A 12234-nucleotide genomic window follows, 5' to 3' on the forward strand; every position below is an offset into this window, starting at 1 on the left:
GTGAGTTTGATGGTTTACAGTGCATTACCTAAAGGACTGATGTCCATATTACTACAAATCCTACTCAAAATTTGGTATAAAGACAGATTGCTTAAGAGAGGCCTACGACTGATTATCTTGAGGGGATGTGAGGGGGAAATTATGCCAGAATTATGAAGCCACACACTTCCTAGGTGGTAAGAACCATGGGAGACTTTCATATTTTCCATGTTAAGGAGGATTAGTCACAAGTTGCAATATGGTGGCCAGTCTAATCCTATTTTTACAAGAGATTTGTGCTATTCCGTAAAAAAAAAAATCTAATTGTATCACTGAGGAAAGCCTGATTGCAGTAAAGGGTCCTGTATTTTCTTTTAGAAAACATAACTTCTATTCAGTTTAAGTATTTCAACAACAATTGCAAAACAAGAGTGACTTCTATTACATTTAGTTACTTTTCCTTGTTGCTTTCATAGAGTTTAAGGCCAGAAGGGACCATTAGATCATCTAGTCTGATCTTCTGTATATCACAGGCCATAGAACTTCACCCAGATACCCCTATATTTAGCTCAATTACTTTAGTGAGATTAAAACATTTCAATCCTCAGTAATCTAAATTATTATGTGCCACAGGCAGAGAACAGGAAAGGCCAAGGTACCACCAAACCCTGAGGCCCCTGCAATGGCAGGGAATTGATTATGTGAGATATTCCCAGATTATGCTAGCAAGCAATCCATGCCCCATACTGAAGAGGAAAGTGACACACCCTCCCCCCCACCCTCAACTCACCAAAGATCACTGCCAAACTGACCTGGGGGGAAATTCCTTCCCGACTCCAAATGTGGTAATCAGTTTGACCCTGAGCAAGACATTCCACCGAAGCATCTAAGAAAGATGATTTTCTGCACCACCTCAGAGCCCCAGTACACCCTGACTTGATGCTCTATTTCCAGCTGTAGCCAATCCCCAATATTTCAGGCAAAAATAAAAAATAAACAACTCAAAATACATCCGGTCAATTGTACATCGAGGGGAAAAAAATCCTTCATTATCCCTACAGATGACCAGCTGAAGCCTGTGTGATAAGAGCGTGGCTTACTCTTACTCTTATGAAAGTGATAGCAACAAACTAGGGACAGCCTCTCTTTAAACCAGAGTGGCAAAGGTGCACTCCTAATGAGGGATTATTATTAGTAGAAGACATGACTTGTGCGCTGAGGAGTTTAAATGCTAAGGACCTGATCCTGCCCACCAAAGTCAACGGGAAAAAAAACGAACAGTGACTTCAATAGGTATGGGGGATCAGCTTCTGGGTTAGGATTACATTAGTCTCTGTGGGTGGGAATGGGAGCAAGGTTTATACAACATGAAATGTTTTCAGCATTTTCTACACTGGTTCCATTAAAATACACATTTCTATTAAAGTGTCCCAAAAGTGTGAATCAGCACTAGAGAGATGAAGAAAACACATTCTGAGGATGGATTTGAAGAAGAGGATTACTTCAAAAGATTGGTTAACCTTTATTTCACTGTACTTGTTTCACTATTCAGAATAATTTTGTATTTAGCATATTTATATTGGTTAGATTTTTTTTTTGGTAGAACTAATGCACACTTTCTTATCTAAAGGGATTATTTACTAAAAGCACAGTTTAAAACCTAAAAGTACATATCTTTTCCTGCATGAAACTAACATCCGAACAATGTCAGGCAACATTCACAAGAAAAAAGCATTTATCTATAAAGTGCATATTTTCTTTCTAATTGGAGCTAAGAAACCAACGTTTCTTCTACACATTACAAATTAGGAAATGAAGGGCATTTAATTTAGTCTAAAGAATGTATTTCATTCCCTTTGTAAAGTGTAATTTCATAGAGGGAAGGATATAACATGGAATTCCTCAGATCCCATAAATTTTATGGGACGCCACTGCATTAGTTCACCCCTTTAAGAAATGTTTATGACGAGCCAGTCAGAAACAGGAGGTCAAGCTTGCCCAAACTTGCAGCTAGACAGATAAGAGATGCTTCAGGACTTGGGTAATGAAGTAATTCTGAACAGCAGTGCACATTTTTTAAATAAGAATTTGACCCAGATGTACTTTTAAAAAAGGATTTAATTACTGAACAATGAGCGTGTTTAATATAAAAATATTTATAATCTTACATTATTCCTCTGATTAGAGACACCTTTATTTTAATATAACAGCACCTTCAGTTCTGAAGAGAAAGGAAGGGGAAGGAGGTGAGGGGGTAGGAAGACCAAGAGAAGCATCAATTACTGTTACCATGGTTATTCTGATTGTTGCAGACCAATAAGGAAGTAGCTACTAAAATTAGATTTAACAGTGGAGGGTTTTGCAATATAGTTTTCAAGCTAAAGACCAGAAAAATTCTCATTGTTGCAGTTGTTAGACAATCATTTTTTCTTTCAATAATCATAAATGAGAGTTTTAACTTTTAGTAAAAAATAAACCCACAGTGCACCTACTCTCATTCCTGATCCCAATCCTGTAACTGAATCCTCTAGCATAGACCCTTATTCCAGTGCACAGGCACATTAACTAGTAGATCTGACTGAGGGGTCAACTTTAGTGGGGTTCTGCACTGGCACACAGGTCTCTGCTAGCAGATCCAATTGTAAGTTCATGGACTTAGGTGGTAAGCTCTTTAGGACAGGTATCTCATTTTCCTTCTTTTTTCTGGTATTGCCAACAAAAACGGTCATTTACCCATACAGTAACTGTTGTTCTTCAAGATATGTTGTGCACATATACATTCCACTGCAGGTGTTTGTGTGCCCAGTGCACCCAAGTCAGACTTTAGCTTGTCCCTTCTCCTTGTGTTCTCAAGTGAGGGCATAAAAAGAGTGTAGCTACTACCTCCTTTTCTGTCCCTTCATACTGCTGCATATAATGTCCAAAGGAGAAGGTGGGAGCATCTGCGCACAATACATCTGGAAGGACAACAGTCACTGTGCAGGTAAGTACCTTTTTCCCCCTTGGAGTGATTGTGCACATATAAAGTTCATTGCAGGTGACTCATCAGCAGTTTCCTTATAGGTGGAAGGACTTCAGAAATCGTAACACCAACTTGCCAAAGTTGGCTTTGTCACAAGAAGTTTGGGGGATGAACAGAAAAAGTACATATAGATGACCACATGGCTGCCTTGTAGATATCAGCTATTGGAAAATTGCTCAGAAAGAACTGATGAAGTAGACTGAGCCCTGGTGGAGTGAACCATTATTCTCAGTGGAGGAGAGACTTTAGCAAGATTGTAGCAGAACTTAATGGAGTCAGAAATCCAATGTGAGGTTTGCTGAGTGGGCCCTGATTGCCCTTTGGCTCTGTCAGCATAGGTTATGAAAAGCCTGGGAGAAGTTCTAGTGTGCTCCCAGTAGAATACCAAAGGCCTACAAACATCCAATGTATGAAGTGTTTCTTCAGCTTTAGAAGATTGGAGTTTAGGGAAAAACACGAGCAAATGAATAATTGATTCAGATGGAAAGCTGAAACTACCTTAGACATAAACTTAGGGTGTGGCCTAACGGAAACCTTATCTTTATCTTTATCTTTATGGAAGTCCGGGAAAGGACGATCAGCCAGAAGAGCTTGAAGTTCAGAAACCCTCCTAGCAAAAGTGATCACCACCAGAAAAGTCATCTTCATAAACAATAACAGTAATGAAGCTCTCTGCATAGGCAGGAGAGGAGAATTTCCTACGAGTTGAGAGAAGATCAGACACAGGAGGGTAAACGTTGAGTAGACTTTTCAAAAATTGAGAAAATGAGAGGAGAGAAAATGCAAAACCCATCTATTGTTGGATGTAGCACAGAAACAGAAGCCAGGTGCAGGCTCACAGAACTAATTGCAAATCCTGAGGATTTCAGGTGCAACAGATAGTCCAGCACATGTGACCTCTGTGTGATGAGGTGATAAATACTGAGATTGTGCCAAAATCAAAAAATCTCTTCCACTTTGCTGTGTATATGGCTCTAGTGAATTTCTTTCTGTTGCTTACCAAGATGGCCTGAACCCCTCAAGAGCATAATTTCTCAGAAGAATTCAACCAGAGATCATCCAAACCATGACATGGACAGATTGAAGGTAGAGATGTAGGGACTTGCCTTGGTTCTGAGACAGGAGATCCTCAACTAGGATAAAGTTATCAGAGAGCTGATGAAGGTCTGTGACCAATACTGTCTTGGCGATGGCGGTGCTTCTGTGAAGGTAATCTGCTGTGCCAGTTGTAACTGTGATTCATCCACATTTATTTTCAGATCCAGACAGGAGAAGGAGCTGGAGTTAATGGTGACACCTCAGATGGAACCGGTAAGCGCTTAAATTTCTGAAGCCTCAAACTGGAGGCTGGTACTGGAGGACTTCCAAAAGATTTTCTGAGAGAAGTCTGAGACTTTGAGGTTTTATCAGAATCAGAACATCTGGGTTGCTTTGATGAGGCTGACAGGGAAGATGAAGCATAACATTTATCACTGGACATGCATTTTGAAACAAAAGGAGCTGGAGGGCACTTCTAGACGATTCTGAGTCATCTGCTTCATGGTTAGCACTTGGCTCTGATGCAGGACGCATCACCTCTTACATGATGAGATGGATTTTAAGATGAAAGTTCCTCTGTTTTCTATCCTGATGTGGAAGGAGATACAAATAGAACATTTGTCCCTCACATGATCCTCTCCCAATCAAATCAAGTCGCTCTTGTTCTTAATCATGATAGGGATAACAGCCCTGAACATGGCACATTGCTTAAAAACTGGGGATTTTTTCATTCTAAAACCCTTCAGGATAACTACTAAACTATAACTAACTTACTAACTAATCTACTACTAATTCTAACACTATACACTAAAAGTTGTAGAGATGCTGGCTAACCAAAGTAAATGTTATGGGGAGTGCCAACTCTTGCCACAGGCAGTGAGAAAGAACTGAGAAGGAGGCAGCAGCCATGTCGTCACCTGATAGCATGAGGGGAGCCAGGGTGCATGTGCCATCTTGTGGTACTGCTCGCAAAAGTTTCCAAGTCAAGTGTACTGGGTTCACAAACACCTACAAGGGAATGTATATGTGTACAATCAAACAAAGGAGAACCAAGAGTTCAAACAATCACAAGTCAGGCCCCAGAAAGTCATGAGACTGGCTTAGAAATCGTAATTTTTTTTTTAAGTTGGGCCTATTTATTTGCCTTCAGATGTTTGAGCATTTAGGATTTATATTATCAATATTTTCTCTGAAACAATGAGGACTAGAAATGTACATTGTTTTAAAATGAAAGCCAATATTCTGGTGTAGTCACCTGACTCCAGGAGAATTACAATTATAGCACCCAAGAGGAAGCTACAGCCCTATGAGAAGCATCATCTGCCCAGGCAGATGCCTTTGGAGGATTAAGTGTGTACTTGTAATCAGGCAATAACATTTGATAAACTTGGTTGCTTCTGGAGATGGCTGTTCTGTTTCTATGTTTAGCTGTGTATTTAAATAACTACAAGGGCTTGAGATATGCACCTGTTTTGTCAATGTCTTATAAACCTAAATAAACATAAATCCCTAGGCTACTTGATCAGTTTTGTTTCAATAGTGCCTTTTCAGCTGTCTTTAAGGAATAACAGTTGAAACTAAGGCATACTGGGATATGACTATTCACTTTTTTTGAAAGTAGTAATTTTCTTCTCAACTTCTCTCCCCCCTCCACCTCCTTACATGATTTTCTGGAGGGTAAGCCCTTCATGACAGCTGTCTGAAAACAGAATGTCTTTCATCAAGGAATTAAAATTAATCAATATTATATATTCCAAATCAGGTTCATCTCATCAGCTAAGTCCTACAATTGATGACTGAAGAGGCTTTATCAGCCTTTATTTAGTACTTGCCTTTATAATTTGAACCCCCAGATTATCCTACTGCAAAGCATATCCGTCTAACCATGCACATATGAGGTAATGGAAATGGGTAACATTTTATAATCTTTGTTCCTAAATATCCATTACAGTTAGATTTATTGAGACGAATCTGGCCATTGATCAAATCAAGCACTCCCCCAGCAGTGGCTACAATTGGATTGCTCCAAAGAAAAATAAGTTTTAATGCACTCTTCAAGGCAATCAAGGGGTTATTGGTGAACAGAAAAATTGGAAAACAAAAGACCTGACAACTGAGACCTCATCTCTGACTCCTTTGCTTCTCCACATAAGAGCTGCTACATGGGTGTTACTGTAACTTTAGATATGTTAACACCACATTACATCAGCAGGGGGAGATAGATAATCATCAAGAAGTCCTACATGTCTCTGGAGGTCATGGAGCTTATTTGCATGAGCTATCTAGTCTCCAAGTCCAATCCATAGCTTCAGTCCAGGCCTGTCCTTTAGTTTTGAACATCCCATTGCAGAGCTGGTTTTATAAAGTGATGCAGGCATGTTAAGAAAAGACATAGGAATAAGGAGGACTTCTGTAAGACTGTATTAATCCTGCATCCATACTGATGGGATGTTTATATGGCAGAAGTTGTGGGAGACAAGGCCTCCTCATTTCCTCAGTTGTAGTACCTTTGATTTGGCAACTACCTGATAATTATACATCCCTTATGACCATGTGTGAGTCCAGACACCCCAAGGGTAGAACAGAGTATCTGAACCCCTCAACTGGTCATATAGAATGTTACCATGTATAAAAATATTGACTAAGATTTTCTAGGAAAGCTTGTATTGTTCTGAACTTGATGGTCATTATGAGATATGTATACAGACTGTGTTTATGAATCTATACATTCATCTTTATAGAATACTGTGCTCATGACCTTTACTACAATTTTAAATGTACCTCACAACAGAGAGGGGAGTGTGACCAGTCAGCAAGCGTGAAAAATTGGGATGAGATGGGGGTAATAGGCACCTATATAAAACAACCCCCCAAATATTGGGACTATGCCTAAAAAATTGGGACATCTGGTCACCCTGAAGGAGGGGCACCTCTCAAGCCAAATGTTTATGTATCAAATGATGGTACAACCCAGGAAAAGGCAAATGATGGAACATTACAGTTAATAGGAAGACACTGAGACAGCCCCACTACCAAGTTGAGAGTGAATTTCCTGCAGCATATATTACCACAGAGAGAAAGAAAAAAAATTCCTGAAAACCCTGTTAAAAAGAGAGAGGTTTGAAGTGAAAGTTATCCAGAACTGAGGGTAACAGTCTCAAAGGCGGGTGGTTTTCTGTGAACTCTGGATCTCCCCTAGATCTAAGGGTCACACTGGGAAACTATTCAAAGGCAATATGTAACTGGTACTAGAAGAGGGAATTTATCTAAGATAGAAGTATAAAGCCTGAAGTTGAGTCTTTATGGTTATTTTCTATGTAACTTGTATGTGTTTGCCTTTCCTTACTATTTCATCTGTGAATCTGTGATTTTTCTATTAAATAAAACATTGACTATTTTTACCCCGAGCAGGTCACTGGTGTGAAAACTGTATGGCATGTATGTGCCAAAGTTAACTGATAACTGGGGGGCTGGTTTCACTCCTTCAGAGGTGATGAACCAGAAGGGAAAAGTCCAACTATCTGGTAATTAAGAACTTGAGAAGGATGGTTTGGGGGAGACTTGGGATTGGAAGGACTCTTGGGGTCACTCTGCAAGTAGTAACTTGGCTAGTAGAAGTTAGGGTGATACTTTTACACTTGTGGGCAGGTTACTGCTGTCAGGGTTCTGAGCTATAGCTGCACAGCACTAAGACACCCCAGGTTACATGACAGCTGTTAACAGAACTTCTTACTGGTCCGGACGATTCCCAACATGTCACACAATGCAAGCCTGGATCAGGGTTTCCACTATCCTTTCTGTTACTCCAGTTCCGCACCCATATCCAGATGTAATGGTCTTAAACAATCATTATTCTTTAGTTACATTCAAGCATAATTCAATTGAGTTCAGATTGCTAAATGTTGCTTTGAAGGCTAAGGAGAATTGTTCTGCAAAGGCTAAAGAAAATTAGTCAAAATGCTTTTTAATTACAAAAGCCATCCAAAATGTACCCCAATTTGGAATGCTGGCATGAATATGTTATTGGTGTGTTCTTCTAGCTCAGAAACAGCCTGTTACAACCATTCCTAACAACCAATATAGTTAGATCCCTTTGAAAACTCATGGCTACTCTAAAACAACCTGTGGCCTGTAAGGGGTAATAAACAGAGGATACCAAATGCACTGTGCTTCAGCCTAGAGCCTCATCTGCCACTTGCTCAGCCCCTACCTCTGGCTTTCCCCACCCTGAAACACCCAGGAACATTGGCACAGCCACTGTAGAGCTGCAGAACAGGATGAGTGCTCTTTTACAGGGAGTATTTCATAGGGCCTTCTTTCTGACTTTCTTTTCAGGCACCTTTATAACACCAGAGAGATAAAAAGGGGCCTTAACATCAGTTAAAGAGTATTGAAATCTAGCTAATGAAAAAAGCAGTGTTTTATTTTTTTTTTTAATTATTTATTTAAAATGCTTTTTTAAATGTTGGCCATAGCAGCATACGTTTTATACAGCCTGCTTAGCCTGAGTGGCTCTTTGTAAAATCTGTATGTCTAAGCTGATGCTTTATTAAATTTAGGGAGAGTATGGATAAGCCAAGGAGAAATTAAAACCTCCCTCCAAATGCTGAAAACCTAAGGGAAGAACTCTTAGAGCAGCCACACATACAGATAAGGAATAAGATGACCTTTATATTGTCTGATTATTTTCTTAACAAAGAAAACCAAACTCTATGAAATGGGGAGTGTGCACTGTATCATAGATTAGGTTAGGAAAAGCATTAAGGTCAGAGTTTCAAAGGTTTTTAGGCACCAAGAGATACAAACGGATAACTAGTGGGATTTTCAAAAACATCAAACACACTTCGGCACTTTGAAGTTCCCACTAAGTATCTATCTGCATCTTTTGGTTCCCAAATACCTTTGTATGCATGACGTAGGCATTGCACCTGATAATTTGCCCATTAACATACACTTGCTTATAGGACCTAAAGGGTAAAACCATTAACTGCTGTACTTTGGCATCTCAGTGCTGGCCAAAGTGGCTGAAATATATCAACTATGCTTCATGCAAACATCTCCCGTTCAAATAAACAGGGCATAAAAATAACAAACACATTTGTAAGTATTGTTCAAAGCTACATTTTCACTTGACTGACGTTGTGCAGTGGCAAGCATTAATCTTACTAAGTGCAAAAATAAGACAAACATGCTGTTGACATCTTTATCAACATGCTACAGTCATTGCCCCGAACACTAGTGTATTGTTACTGCAAGACCCAGCATTTTGCACTAGTACTATAAATAGTAGTCTAATCTTTACAAACTGGCATTTACTATACAATATATAGATTTCTGGGACAGGGTATATATGTTTTTATTTCATAAAAATATTTCACAGTTAAAATGAAGACAGCAGCTGGGCAAATAACTGATTTTGCCGTTGGGCCAGAAAAACAAAAATTCAGAGAAAATACTTTGTTAGTAACATTTTCAGAACTTGTCAGCAAATCAGAAGAGGCAGAGAGAGACAAAGAGCATGGTGTCCATCCTTCTTTTATAACCTTTAACCTAATATCTAAGGTATTTTCATGGCATGAAGAAGACCCAGGTTTGAATCCCCACTTGGGAGCAGGGACTTGAATTCAGATCACAACCCTGCCAAGTGAGTGTCTTAATCACTAGGTTATAGGCTACTGTGCTTTCAAGTTCTCCTACTGAAGCTGTTCCAAAACTTTGTATCAATTCTTAAATAATCATTGGGCTAAAAAGAGAATGACTGTATATCCTGGTGATAAAGACACTCACCTGGGAGAGAGAAAATATGGATTCAGATCCCATCTCTGATGAAACACTCTACCAACACAAGAAGTAAAGTGTGCACATGCACAAGTGATGTAATAACTGCAGCGGCTGCATGCCGATGTAGTTTACGTTGACATAATTCTGTAGTGTAGATATTGCCACAGGCACAGAGAAGATTTGAATCCACATCTCTTGCCTCCAAGGTGAATGCCAGTTCTAACTGTGGATGTGTTATGATGGACCCTGACAGATAAAGTAGTACTGCTGACCATCTGTCTAGCAACAATAAAAGAAGTGTTTCACCCATGATTTTTTCGCCCCTTGTTGCTTTACACTTGGGATTCTAGGTACGTAAGTTGGACAAAAATAAACAAAGATTTCAGAAAAGACAAATTTAATCCTAGTATAACACCACTGACATTACTAGAGTTTTACAAGGCATCAATATAGCCAAAAACATCTATGTCAGACTACAGCCCTGTTGTCTAGCAACTGTATGTAGCATTCTGACTCCTCTTCCTACATAGTTCTCTGACCTCCCTCCAAGTGCCTGACTTGGTGTTCAGTTTCCAGCCATGCTTTGTTACTCCACCCTAACCACCTGTAGGAGAGCTAAGAAGGTCACTTAGTCCCTTCTCTGATACTCAGGTTGAGCCTCTGCAATCTGTCTCAGGACATACATTTTTACCTTGCTGCTCAATTGTCCTCTGTATGATTTACTTTAGATATTTGAATTCTTCGAGTAATTTATTCCTGTGGATACATGTTATTTAACACTTGTCTATATATGTACGTAATCATGAGCAAAACACTGTTCTCTGTTATTCACGATCGCCATCACTGGCTTCATGAGGTTGTATAGATGCAGCCAAGGATAACATTTATAAATGACTATGAAATTAGGATGGACAGAGGAAAATGGAGTTTTGCCCTGTTAATGCAGCTCAATCTGAAGTAAAAAATCTCTCTGCTCTGCATTCCCCTCCCACGGTATCATTTGCTATTATTATTACTTTTTGGGTGCTACAGAATATGCTAGGCATTGTGCAAAATGAAGAGAAAAAAATTATTTGGCTTCATGATATGGACAAATAAATGCAGAACAGACTGAGAAAAACTCTATTTGTTCTCTTCTAACTTAAAGTATATTTACATTGAACTCAATTCCAAAATGTAAAGGGCAGCATTTATTCAATAGCATTGTTCACTCTTTTCAATTTTTGAAAAAAAAATGCATCATCGTTTTACAAAATGTTTCTTTACATAAGCTATTAAAACTACATGTTACTAGACAAAAATATAGAAATGTATTTACACTTTGGCCTCCTGTTCACCTGTATTTTCAGTATCATTCATTACAAAGTGTTTGTGTCTGTATGGATGTAGGCGCATGCACACACACATATAGTAAAATGAGCTGAAGGTCCCTAACCATCTAACACAGTGCTATTCTGAGCTCAGTGGTTCAGGAGCCAAATTAGCGATTAACATTACCCAAAAGAGTCACAATATGTGAATTCATGGTTTCATTGAACATTTATATGTATATATAATTCTGACAGCAAAATGACTGACCGAGTATTATTATTTTATCAACTACAATTGGTTAAAAATATAGTAAAAGCATCCTGATTGGCTAATAACTAAGATTGGTTAACAATTAGCTCACACAGTGTTTTAATATCATGTGCTGCAAAGAGACGCAGGAGACACATTAAAGAGCCACTTGTGGCTTGCGAGCCTCAGTTTGATCTATAAACTTATTAGATCTTAAGAGATTCGCAAAGGCCTTGTGACGTCCACAGAAGCTATTCAGCAGCATTTCAGAAGGGAGTCTGTGGGTGATAAAACAGCTTTAAGCAATATTTAACACCCAGTCAGATTGCCAATAAGAAATATCAGTAGGACGTGCAGGGATCTCCATAGCTCCACCCCATCTCCTGCCCTGTGGCAAAGCCTGGTAGAGACCAGAACTCAATGCACTGAACTGTGCAAGTGTGGGCAATTCCCTCTTTTATTGCTCTTGATTGGACTCCAATAGTTTGACTCCACTCTACTTGCAAAAGTGAAGGAGACAACGTTGCCCTATATAGTCTCATCATGCAGGTCATGGGTATCAAAAATCATTCTTCACTAGCTCATGATTCAAAACCCAACACTTAGAATGGGGCTCACAAAAATAAAGGAATTTTCCCATGTTGACAAATCACAAAGAAAGATTAAATAGAACATTAAATAAAAATGACCGAGCAGCTGCCTTCTCTTTGAGTGCATGTTTTACTTCCAACACATTTCAACAACAGACTTTGTGGAGGCAGAATATTTCACAGTTATCATCATTTTGCTACGAGAAGGTCTGATTAAAACCTACACTTCAGTGTTTACTATTTATAGATTATTCCATTAAAATG

At 39.1% G+C, this 12234-nt stretch overlaps 1 protein-coding gene across 1 annotated transcript in view; it reads right to left on the reverse strand.

Moving 5' to 3' along the window:
- MYO16 (myosin XVI) overlaps window positions 1-12234 on the reverse strand; it is a 459803-nt gene that overhangs the window by 350036 nt on the left and 97533 nt on the right. The window lies entirely within an intron of this gene.

Source organism: Mauremys mutica, chromosome 1 (assembly GCF_020497125.1).
Source record: "Mauremys mutica isolate MM-2020 ecotype Southern chromosome 1, ASM2049712v1, whole genome shotgun sequence".
NCBI lineage: Eukaryota > Metazoa > Chordata > Testudines > Geoemydidae > Mauremys > Mauremys mutica.